At 32.7% G+C, this 12,750-nt stretch overlaps 1 non-coding gene across 1 annotated transcript; it reads left to right on the forward strand.

The window, feature by feature from the left end:
* Positions 1-11,173: 11,173 nt before the first annotated feature.
* LOC144234777 (small nucleolar RNA SNORA62/SNORA6 family) lies at positions 11,174-11,326 on the forward strand. Its single transcript, XR_013336079.1, has one exon. It is a non-coding gene; the product is annotated as a small nucleolar RNA SNORA62/SNORA6 family (small nucleolar RNA).
* Positions 11,327-12,750: the final 1,424 nt, after the last annotated feature.

Consider the following 12,750-nt stretch of genomic DNA (forward strand, 5'->3'; position numbering starts at 1 on the left):
GATGTCATTACTACCCAAAGCACTCTACACATTCAATGCANGGAGGATTAGGAGGAACTTAACTGAGGAACAAGGGAGAGAAGAAGGAGGGAAATGGTGGGGGAAAGGGAGAGATGCAAACCATGAGAGACTCTTGAATGCTGAGAAACAAACTGAGGAATTATTGATGTGGAGGGGGAGGGGGTAGATGGGCATGGAGGAGGGCACTTGTGGGGATGAGCACTGGGTGTTATATGGAAAGCAATTTGACAATAAACTATTTTTAAAAAAAAAAAAAGAAAGGTTTCAAAATAAATTTTCTTTACAGCACCTTCTTCCTTATTCTCAAAACCTGATTATAATTGCTTTTGTGAAATTGCATTATAGCCTTATATAACTTTAATGATTACATCATAAGCAATTTAAGTTAAGGCTACACTCTTCAGAATTAAATCTTTCTTTCTAGTTGATAGAATAATAGCTAACACTTTTATAACACTTACCATGTGCCGAACGTTTCTAAATGCTTTAAATATTTTAATATATATAATCTTTTAACATATTTAATCTTCATAATGACTATATGTGTTAAAGTTGAAAAAACTGAAGGACAAAGAGGTTAAGTAACTTGCACAGTACTACCACATTAGAGAGATGAACAACTCAGGATTCTAACCCAAATATTTTAGCACTTATTTCTTGAAATTTCCTCTTAACTGTAAGGGTGTACTAATATCTTTTTTTTTACTGACTCATCATATTTCAATCCATTATCTCACTGGGATAAAGAAAACACAAAGAAAGCCAGCATACAATTTTCTAACTTTAAATAAAGAAAATGTGATATTTTCATGTCAATAATGAGGGAACTTAAGTAAAAATGTTCACCAAGAATTTTAAACTCTGGAGGAAGAAAGGATAAAATAAATAAATAAAAATGTCAAAGCTAGAAGGTGTTTTATTGATCATGATGCATTTGGTACCTATTATGGATTGGTATATTTCAAGGAATGGAAAAACCTAATTTCAGCATACAAGTAAACAACTAGAATTATATACTTAAACACAATTTAAAGTAAATAAATCAATACCATATTTATGGATAAATCTTATAAAGAAAACAATATACTTAATGTATGCATTAACGTGCGTATTGAAATAATTATCACTATATGTGCCTGTGTAAATTATGCTATACACATATTTGTATGTATAATATAGCAAACAGTCTTCATCCAACAATATAAAATTTTATGTAATCACAGTGAAAAATTTCGTGTGGATAAATTCTTATAAAAAATTCTTACAATTAAGTATTTAAGCGGTTTTTTAATTACTACATACTTACATATTTTAGCTAAAGTAGTATTCTACATTAATCTTTAATAAAGAATTACTTTTAGGACGAGGATATCCTAAAGAAACTTGAAAACATAAAAAAAAACCCTTGATATTTAGTCCTTGATAAAATCCTATAATTTTTATAAAATAATTTCTAACATATCTAGTGTGTCTGAGTGACTCAGTCAGTTAAGTCTCTGACTCAATGTCAGCTTATGTCATGATCTCACCGTTCTTGAAAGTGAGCCCTACATCGGGCTCTCGGCCAACAGGGTGAGTCCGCTTGGGATTCTCTCTCTCCTTTCCCCTTTGCCTCTTCCTCTCTCTCTTTCTCTCTCTGAAGATAAATAAATAAACATTAAAAAATAAAAAACTAAAATATTAATATATCCAGATATGACTAAATTTTTCTGAACAGTTTGAAATATTTCATTAATTTAAAAAAGTATTAGCTTAGCTGGTTTCCATTTGTTCCCAAATATTTACGTTTTATGTGTAGTGTTGTTTTCAATTAGGAGGCAAAAACCGCAACAGGTATTTTAACTTAAGATATTTAGTATTAACAGTTCTTAACCTGATGCTAAATTTTGAGTTAGGTAACTATTAAAGTAAATAAATATCATTAAGCTGTTTCTTAGATTTGAGGGAACCAAAGGTAAGAGGTGGGGCTTATTAAAACATTGAACTTGGAAGAAAGGGTGTGAGGAACTGGAACTCAAATCTGTGAATGTTGTGTTTGTACTTGGAGAAGAGGTTCTATGGTCCTGTGACCCAGACTTCTTAGATGTTCCTTTTAGAAAAAAAGTGGGGTTTATGTCCTCTTCCTCAGAATCATTATCAGACTAGTAACCAAGAGAATGTATCAGAAGTGATGCTGTATAATTTCTGATGCTAGGGTACTTCCCTCTGCTCCTCTTAGAACACTTGTGGAGGAAGTCATCTGCCATGTAAAATATTGCCCTAAGATTGCGTGGGTGAAGAAGACACTTGCATTCATTGTAGTATGTGGACCACTTGAACTTTCATCTGAGAGCCAGTATCAACTGATAGCAATAGAAATGAGCCATCCTAGATGATGGCCCAGTATTGCCATGGGATGATCACATGGCTGCAGCCTTAGTCAAGAGTTGACTGCGGTTGCACAGAGGATCCCACACTGAGTTCATAAAGTCTCCGACCTACTAATTCCTTATCTAAAAAAACAAAAATAAAGAAAAAGGCAGTTCTTTGCCACTATACTTTGGGGACTGTTTTGTAATGGAGGATATAATAACTAGAGCAGAAAATAATGAAAAGCACCAAGACGGTAGAAGTCACTTCTTCCTCCTCTAGCTTTGTAGTCTTCCATTATGCTCACTGTTGGCAGTGCATGGTTGGGTGGTAGCTGGCAAACAGGAATATGTTTTGCCAGTTTTAGGTTCTACATCACAAAATAGAGTACAAAAGAGCAGATTCAGATCTGAGAGACAAGAGCTTAATAAGTGGTGCACAATATTTATGTAAAAGATAAATGTATGTCAGGCTAAAACCAAAATTTTAATGACACTTAATAATATTTACAATATGAAATTTAGAGTTGTTTTTAAATGATTCCAATGTGGAAAACTAAAATAGTTTCTCAAACTGGATTTGAGAAACAGCACACAGATTAATAAGTGGAAATAACCTGCTTTATAGAATCAGCATACATGAAGACCTAGCCATCTTTAGAATTAAGCTACATCTCCATTATCACAGTCATGAATAATAATTAACTAATTATGAGAACAGCTTTCAGGAAATCTCATATTGTCACTAAAAGGATTAACACACATTTAGCCTGCCTTTTGTCACTCTTGATGATAAGATTATATTGGCAACATAACTCGTCAAGTTAAAAGTAAAAAATAGCAAAAATCAGAATCAGAACAGATTTAATATTTTCACCATGCTATTTCCTTCTCAGATAAGGATGATTATATTGTGTTTGATCTTATACATGTTATTAAATTTTATTATTGGAAATCAAATAATTATTATTACTAATACTATTATAATAGTTGTAATTTCCCAAACTTCTTACTCTTATATGAGTAGGGAATAGAGTTTATATTTAAAAAAATGGTAATAATAAAAAAATAATATTTATTTGAATAACGGATTTTACAACGTTAGAATATTTCATCCACCTTTTTAAAAAGTGGCCTTTCATTATTCATCTTATCACTAGTTATGAACTATCTCTAATTTCCCCACATAGAGCATTCTGAATGCCTACCTCATTTTTTTCTCTCATTAATTAAGTTCCTTTTTGATTCTTTGACTATATATTTGAGATATACAATATTTTCCACTTGTGAACTTGCTGTCCTATCCTAAGTGACATTCGCCACTTTATTTTTAGTTTGTACTGCAACAGAGCATCCCTAATGATAAAACATATACTATTTGATGTCTACACTTTATTTGATGAAAAACACCTCTGTAAGTTTTCTTTAGTAAATAAGAAATCATACCAGAAATCAAACACACAGATAATATAATGTAAAATAATTTTAATATTCAATACCAAAGAGGCGTAAGAAATGTTAGGAGTCTTATCACCACAGCCTGATTGGAAAATATAATGGGTTTGAGTTCAAATTTATTGAACATTCAGGAGTGTCTGTATGTGCTATAAATTTATATCAGTAACACAGTTATCTGTAACTTGCTAAAGCATGGATTAAAACATACCTAGAAAACAGTTCTTCCAAGAATTATTGAGGAAGCATATACTTCTCAACTTTATAATATGCCTTAGAACTTCTAAGGGTAATTAATGTTTCAAAACTAAATTGGATTTTTTCTGCTATCAGCCATACTACATATCACTGCAATATCTTTGACATAGTTTCTAAACAGACTGAAATTTAGTATAGAATATTTCTGTGTGTGCCCATGTGTGCCCAATAATATTCCTGAATTATTGTTCTACACATCAAAATTTCAAAAGTTTTACTTATTATGTTCCATTAAAATCTAGCTGGCCAACATTTCAGAAATATGTCATTAATTGCAATTATCAGTGATGATGTGATTGTGTCAGGAAGACTCTTGAGAAGTTGTCCACCAAGGGCGATATGTAGAAGGCAAGCAATGGAATGATCTCCAGCAGGAGAATTAGTGGATTTAAAACCGCTGGTATGAGTTAGAAATATATTCATTTCCATTTGCCAAGAATGAAGATGATTAAACGGAATTCCTATAATACACAGAACATCAGCATGTAATTTTTTAAGTTACTCTTATTATTTCAGTGAATAAAAGCCATTGCAAGAATAAACATTAAATCTCAAATATGTTTTATTCATACCACGCCCAGGAATAGCTACTAAACAACAAGCACTGCTCTTTCTTCTCTAGAAAAGTACATTGCATCAACAAACATTCCTCTTATTTAAACAGTTAAACACATTTCTTTGTTACTCAAAGCCTTGAAAGCTTAAATTGGGGNTCCTTCTCTCTCTGACCCTCCCTTGCTCACGCTGTCTCTCTCTCTCTCTCTGTCTCTCTCTCTCTCTCTCTCATACATTGTTTAATTAATGATACAGCATTACATGAGGGGTGCCTAGGTGGTTCAGTCTGTTAAGCATCCAGCTTGGGGGCTGAGGTCATGATCTCCCGGTTCGTGGGTTTGAGTCCCGTGTTGGTATGTGCTAACAGCTTGGAGCCAGGAACCTGCTTCAGATTCTGTATCTCCATCTCTCTCTGCCCCTCCCTGCTCACACTCTCTCTGTGTCTCTCAAAAATAAGCATAAAAAAAAAAAAAAAAAACCACCTCAAAATGGAATAGAGAAGGTAACAAGGTAGCCAGCCCCAGTTTATAATGAGTGGATGATGGCAAATGGAACCACAAGAAGCTTTGGCATCATTTTATGTGCAATAATCACCCCTGTTTCCGAGATTCAAAGGGGCAACATGCATTTCAAGTCTACATGCTGCATTAGCATGTGAACATTCTGTAACTTCTTGCTTTGATTAATCCATTGGCATTAGACAGTTACTGAGAAAGTGTTTCAGTTTTAAGGAAAATAGGAGCCATTCTCAGGAATTTGCCTCAGACAGAGCCAAAAATAAAAGTAATAGTGGCAGCTAACTACTCTTAAGCTTTACATTGATTTTAAGGACTTACTAAATTTTATAGTGTCATTTGCTACAGGTTTTGGTTGACAGTTTGACTTTGATAATATATTTTCCACATTTGGTTGGAAATTAGTGTGGTGAATCTATCAATTTTCTGTGAACATATTTCAAAACTAAATTGGATTTTTTCTGCTATCAGCCATACTACATATCACTGCAATATCTTTGACATAGTTTCTAAACAGACTGAAATTTAGTATAGAATATTTCTGTGTGTGCCCATGTGTGCCCAATAATATTCCTGAATTATTGTTCTACACATCAAAATTTCAAAAATTTTACTTATTATGTTCCATTAAAATCTAGCTGGCCAACATTTCAGAAATATGTCATTAATTGCAATTNTTATTGCTCTAATAGAACCAGAATAATTTGACTTTTGAGCTTTTGTAAGATTCCAACTATATGACATACTGGAAAAGACAAAATCATGGGGAGAGTAAAAATGTCAGTGGTTTCGGGATATTGGAGCATGGGGAAAGGGATGACTTCATGGAAAATAGAAGATTCTTAGGGCAATGAAGCCACTCTTTATGCTACTATAACTTTCTTTTTAATGTTTTATTTATTTCTAGGAGAGAGAGAGAGACAGCATGAGCAGGGGAGGGTCAGAGAGAGAGGGAGTCACAGACTCTGAAACAGGCTCCAGGCTCTGAGCTGGCAGTCAGCACTGAGCAGGGGAGGGTCAGAGAAAANTACTCTAATGATATATATATGTCATTTTACATTAGTCCAAACCCGTAGAATATAGAACAGGTAGAAAGATTCCTAGTTTAAATTATGGACTGTAAGTGATAATAATGTATCAATGTAGGCTTATTGATTGTAAAAAAAATCTATTTCTGGTGGGGGATGTACCATTCTGGAGGAGACACTGTATAATGGGAGCAGTAGTTATCTGGGAAATCTCTGTACTTTCTGATCAGTTTTGCTGTGAATGTAAAACTCCTCAAAAAGATATTAAAACAAAGAGGGCTCTGTACCTTTATCTCACACTGGGTCCCACAAATCTATAGTTGAGGCCCTCCTGTTAATAAAGAGTGACCCAGGACTACAGTGTCTAAAGTTGAGATCAGTTATTCTAAATCAGAGCAGAAGGATGGATTTAAAACTGCAGTGTCTTTTCCCTAGAGTGAAGAAAAAAAAATCTAGTATTCAGTGTGTTTGACTATGTAGGAAATGTTGAGTTCTGTCAGAAAGCAAATGGCTTAATAAATGATAGCTATTTATTTTAAAAAAAGAAATAAAAAAGAGATAAAGGTAACTGTAGGAAACACAAATGCTATTTCTTTTGTTACACAACAAATATGAGAAATGTAACCATGGTTCCTGACATCCTTGCTACAAAGGGTAGTCGGAGGGCCAGTGGCACTGGCATCATTTGAGATATTTTTAGATATCCAGTATCTCAAGTCTCAGTAAAGATTTACTTAGTCAGAATCTTCAAAAGTACACCAGGAAAAATAAAATATAGACTCTGATTCAAATTTCAGGGAGTTCCCCTAACTGAAAACCTGCCAGGTGAGGCTGATGGTGCTGTCTGCTCTCAGAACTAATCAACATTTCTTAGCTGTTAACCATATGTTTAAAGACAGACACAGAAACATAAGCATCAAGCATTGATTTATCTCTGTGGCAAACAGTAATGGTAGGTTAAATAGAGGGAAATACATATGTGGGTGTGGTATAAGAGAGCTTATAGATATCTTATTTTGCACAGAAGAACATCACTCATTTCTAAAACAGAAAAAGTGTTTTTTTATATTAAGACCAATTATTTAATCAAATGTTAACATAGACATCTTGAAGACTTAATCAAATATCAATATAAAAGTTCAAAAATTACCTTCTCTGCATTTTTGCCATTAATCATTATTTAAATCTATGAAATTTTACACCAAAGAAATCTATGACAAAGAAAGATTTGCAAATTAATAATACACTTTTGAAAAACATTTTATTTTTTTAATGTTTATTTATTTTTGAGATAGAGACAGACAGAGCACAAGTTGGGGGAGAGGGTCAGAGAGAGAGGGAGACACAGAATCTGAAGCAGGCTGCAGGCTCTGAGCTGTCAGCACAGAGCCTGACGCAGGGCTTGAACTCATGAACCATGAGATCATGAACTAAGCCAAAGTCAGATGCTCAGCTGACTAAGACACCCAGATGCCCCTGAAAAAGTTCGGTTGCAACTTATAGATTAAAATATAAATAATGTAAACTATATATTATGTTCTATATTTGGTTTTGGATTTTCTAGGAAAAAAGTGTCATAAAGACAATGTGATTTTGGAAGCATGAATGTATATATGAAAATAATGCATATATAAGAAAATTATTATTTGACTATTATATCTGATTAAAACATAGTGTGAACGCTGACATCTAGCTATACTAACAATAAAAGGGCTTAGTCCAATAGTGTAAGTTAAAACAGCATTAGCTTTTAATTTAAATAGAATTAGATAGTGTGTGGTTATGTTTATTGTCAACATATATGTATTTAAATTCATTTTGTTATTATAAAGAGACAAAATATTAAAGTACTTTGAACAAAATAAGATTCCTCCTCATTTTCAGGTCTCTGGCTTTTCCAGGGACATCCAAACATGTGGAACTTCTTTTGCTTGGCAAGAGAATAAGAAAAATTATAACATGTTTTAAGGCAAAAGTTCTGTTTTGGTACAAATCCAAATTTTTGGGAAGTTCCAGACGTTTCAGATTAAGTACTCTTTAAACAATAATAACAACAACAACAAAAACAATAAAAACAAGAGCAACAAAAACCCACATGGCCCAGAATGGAGCAATAAAACGTTTCCTTTCAGCTTTGTTTGCTTTATGCATCCATTAGCAAAACTCTTACCACACAAGAAGCACAATGCATTTTTATCCCTTTTTGCTAAGCAATGAAAGTAAAACTGAAAGATACACAATTTTCACTCTACATTCTTTCTTTGACATTTTCTGCATTAAGCTGAAATGAATGTAAACAAACACAGATGTCCATAATCATAATGTCAAAATATGTTTTCATTAATTCTTCTGTAAGGGAAATTATGTTGCACATTATAGTGTGTGATGATGAAAAGTATACATTTCTTGAACGTGTCCTGTAAAACCCCTTGGGCTCCAACATTCTTTGAAATGAAGCATTATCTTTAAAACATGACTTCATATAAACAGTTTGACAGAGGAAGTTTTCCAAAATAAGTGATGAGACTTTTTCTTTTTTAGTAAGTTTTGACCTAATCACTGTTTCTGCGTCTAATCTGCTGACTACTCAGGAACCCTAAGAACTTTACTCCAATACAAATATTTCACAATAAAAGCATTTGTGGTATTTTGTTATTTTATATTCCCAGTTAAATATTAGACTTTCAGATCTGTGACTCCTATGTCTTAGAATACTTCACATGCTTCTATAAATAAACCTCTACTGAGAAACATGATACTTTGTAATTTTGTAGTTGATGATGTTATTGTAACTATTATTTTTCAGTAAAATATGGGAAAATGGGACCCTTAATGTTTAATAAATATCTATTATCTGCTTTGTTTTCAGTCGCTGTTTATAAAATTTTTCAAATTGTTTAGATAATTGTAGAAAAATACCAAGAGTGACCCAAATATCACTGCTATTCGTATCAGTGACTAATTATAAGGCGTTTAGTTTCCACCTGTATGCTACAAAGCATCACTGAGCTTAGTCATTTTGGAGTCTATGGAACAAGTACTCTTCTGTAACTCCATCTCCATCTCTTCATCTCATAACAACATCATGCCCTTCATTGCCAGTACTCTCTCCATGACAACACAGATTCAGCTTATGTCATTACACTCCACTAGTATCACAAAAACTCTACACCTTTGGCAGGTGTGGAAAGGGTTTTCTGCACAGCCGTGTTACACATGGCCATCGGTGCCCGAAGCAACAGCGTTTCTTCCAAGATCAGCAACCTGAAACCATATAAGCAGGAAAGATGAGATACTGAAAACAGCACTGGAGGATGGGACTGGAGCTACAATCCAATTACAAATCACTGAATCCTACTTTTTATCTATTTATGTCTATTCACTATTTATGGAAACATGAATAAAAGGATAAGTTAACATGTAATTTTAATTATGAAAATAATAATTATTCACAATGTTCATGTTACTACTGAGACAATAGATTATTGTTACCCCTATAGACTTACCCATCTATATAGAATTATCTTAATGAAGTTGTCTTTCCAAAATTGATGGTTTCCAATTATGATGAGCTGTAACAATAAAGAATTTGTCTTTCTCTTCTAGAATATTCCTCCATAGTCTTGTCTCTCCTAATACTCCAAAAGAATGAATATAAATTTCAAAAATGTCTATCAGAATCAAGTGAAAATAAAGACAAAAATCAAAGTCTCATTTGAAATTTAAGAATCACCACTTTATTTTTTCACTGAGGCAATATTTTCTATTTATTTCCTAACAAAACAAGTATACAACTTTAATTAATGGGTTATTGTGCTATGAGCCATCAATTTAGACATTCGCTCTTGTTTATTAAAACACATGGATAATAAAGTATTTGTGAGCTTAATTTTCAAGGCACTTTCAGGCTTACAGAGTGGTAGTGATTGTAGTGGTGATGATGATGGTGAGAGTGGCGGTGGTGCTGATGTGATTTTGTTACATGTCATCAGATAAGGCAGAGGTGCCACTAAGGCACCTCTTCCTTTCACTCACTTTAACTTGTTGAGCTGAAGATACCATGGACTTTTAAAAAATTGATAGTGCAAATAACCTAATTGTCCCCTGATTTCTAGTGTATCACTAAACATAGAGTGAATAAGATGTTTAAATAATACTTGTGAATGAGGTGTTCAGAAATACGCAAATTTAAATTGTATAGTGATTAGATTTCTTCTAAAACTAGAATCTCTGAATTCATAAACAATTGCACCACTTACGTGCTTTGTGACTCTTAAACAAGATACTTAACACCTATGGACTTAAATTTCACCATCTCTAAAAAGTGGATGATAATAATATCTGATACATTGGTTTCATGATATATGTAAGTAAAATGAGCCATATAAGGGGAATAACCCAGTTTCAAAACATATTAACTATTTATTAAACATTGCTGTAATTGCGGATAGTATTAATGCTGTTTTATTTTTGTTATTATGAAAAAAATCATATGATCATATGAATATATGCCGAAAAGCATTTGCCAAAATCCAATGTGCATATATAATAAAACTAACAATAGAGAATGTAGGCAGGGCACCTTGCCACTTCCTCAATTTGTTAAAAACATCTACCAAAAAAACTCTATAGCTAGCATCATATTTAATTTGAGAAGCTGGAAGCTAGTCTATTGAATATAAGGAAAAACACAGAAGTGTCCACGCACTACTCTTTTTTTAATATCATACTAGATGTTAATGCTATGAGACAAGAAAAGGAATAAAACTTGCACAGATTTAGAGAAACAAATAAAACTGTCTTTGTCCACAGATGACAATTATCCATGTAGAAAATTTCAAACAACAAAAATACCCTGGAACAAACAAGCAATAATAGCAAGATTGCAGGATACAAAGTGTATAATAAAGTTAATTACCTCATATGTTATCAATAAAAAGTTGACGTTGAAATTAAAAAGACAGCACCACTCATATAACCACAAAAAATTAAATCTGCACATTGTTAGAGCTTGTAGTGACGTTGCTGGCTAGCTGATGAACTTGCAAGTGTAGATACTATGCTATATGAGGGGCCAGTCTTTTGCTAACAGCACAAGGGTCTCTGGCCCAATGAGTGGAGTTTGATAGTAATTTTTGCGCTAAGTTAATTTTTTTTAAAAAAGGGAAGAAGAAAAAAATTAAAAATTGAAAACAGTTTAAAAAAATTTTTAAATGAAATATTTAGGCATATATCTGGCAAAATATGTATGAAATATATCTGTGGAAATCTACAGAGTTCTAAAGAAAAAATAAAAGAAACTCAGAAAATTTTTAAAAAATAAAGGCAAGCAACTTGCACACTTAGTTTTTTCATGGAACTTTATTTTCATGGAAAATAAAATGAAAAAAAACATAACCTCTTATTAGTATTCTATTTTAGAAAGCAAGAAAACCATTATTCTAGGTGAGACCTGTGAAATGTACCTTTTATTATCACTACAATTCTCAATTTAATGTGTTCATATATTTCCTTTTTATTACAGAAATTAGCATTAGGAAACCACTTTTCTTTAATTACTAAGTAGCGCCTCAGGTAAAAAGAATTACATTTCCTGTGATAAGAGTTCAATGGGGAAAAGAAAACATTTATGCTAATAACAGTTTAAGTCTTCAATTCATAGTGCTCTCACAGTCAGGAAAAATAGTTTTAAGCCTTCAGCAAAAAGATGAATCATCAACAAAATCAGCAACTAAATTTTAGAACTAGAATTCATTACAACTATAGCAAAACCTGTATTTGAATATTCAACTGGTTTCTCTTTTTTCACAAATGTTTATACTCTCTTCTCTTCCTTATTCTTTCCAAGGCTAAAAATCAAATCCATTGAACCTGCCAAAACTATTATTCCTGATATTATTTATAGAGGAATAATTCAAAACCCCATGGCTATAACTGATTTTTGTGAGACACCGAGCTGTTGCAAAAAAGGAGCACTATCTAAATATTGCTTCAGTCCAATATTTAACAGGGTTTCCCAAATGACCACCTATAGAATAGGAAAAGGAAATACTAAAGGGAATTTTATTTAGACATCATAATGTGATATTCAACACATAATTATTACATATTAAAATTTTTTAAATTGAAGTTTTGGCTGGGCTGAGTAGTTGCTCAAGCTATTCACATGTTATTTTCTGTAAACTAATACCTTTCAAACAATGACTATGAACTGCTAGAGAATGTTTAGGCCAGATGCCATGGGTGAAGGAGGCAGATAGAAACAAACAAAAAATCTTTTGTTTCTCCAGATAATGGTTTTCTTTTTTACTGAAGTATTCTACTAGTAATCATTACTTCGTCATTTTTCACTTCCAGAAAGAACAGGTCCCATTTTACCCATAACTATATTTTTGATTGATTTTGTTTCCAAGCACAATGCTAAATCATGGAGTTGTGTAGACCAATAAAGACTAATTAAAAAAAACAAACAAACAAAAAAACACCTGCACTGTGAGAACTAAAGTGAGGCATAGACACAAATATAAGGTAAAATGTAAGCTAATGGAAGCAATATGTCATATTGTTTAA

This window comes from Crocuta crocuta, unplaced genomic scaffold (genome assembly GCF_008692635.1).
Source record: "Crocuta crocuta isolate KB4526 unplaced genomic scaffold, BGI_CrCroc_1.0 scaffold709, whole genome shotgun sequence".
NCBI lineage: Eukaryota > Metazoa > Chordata > Mammalia > Carnivora > Hyaenidae > Crocuta > Crocuta crocuta.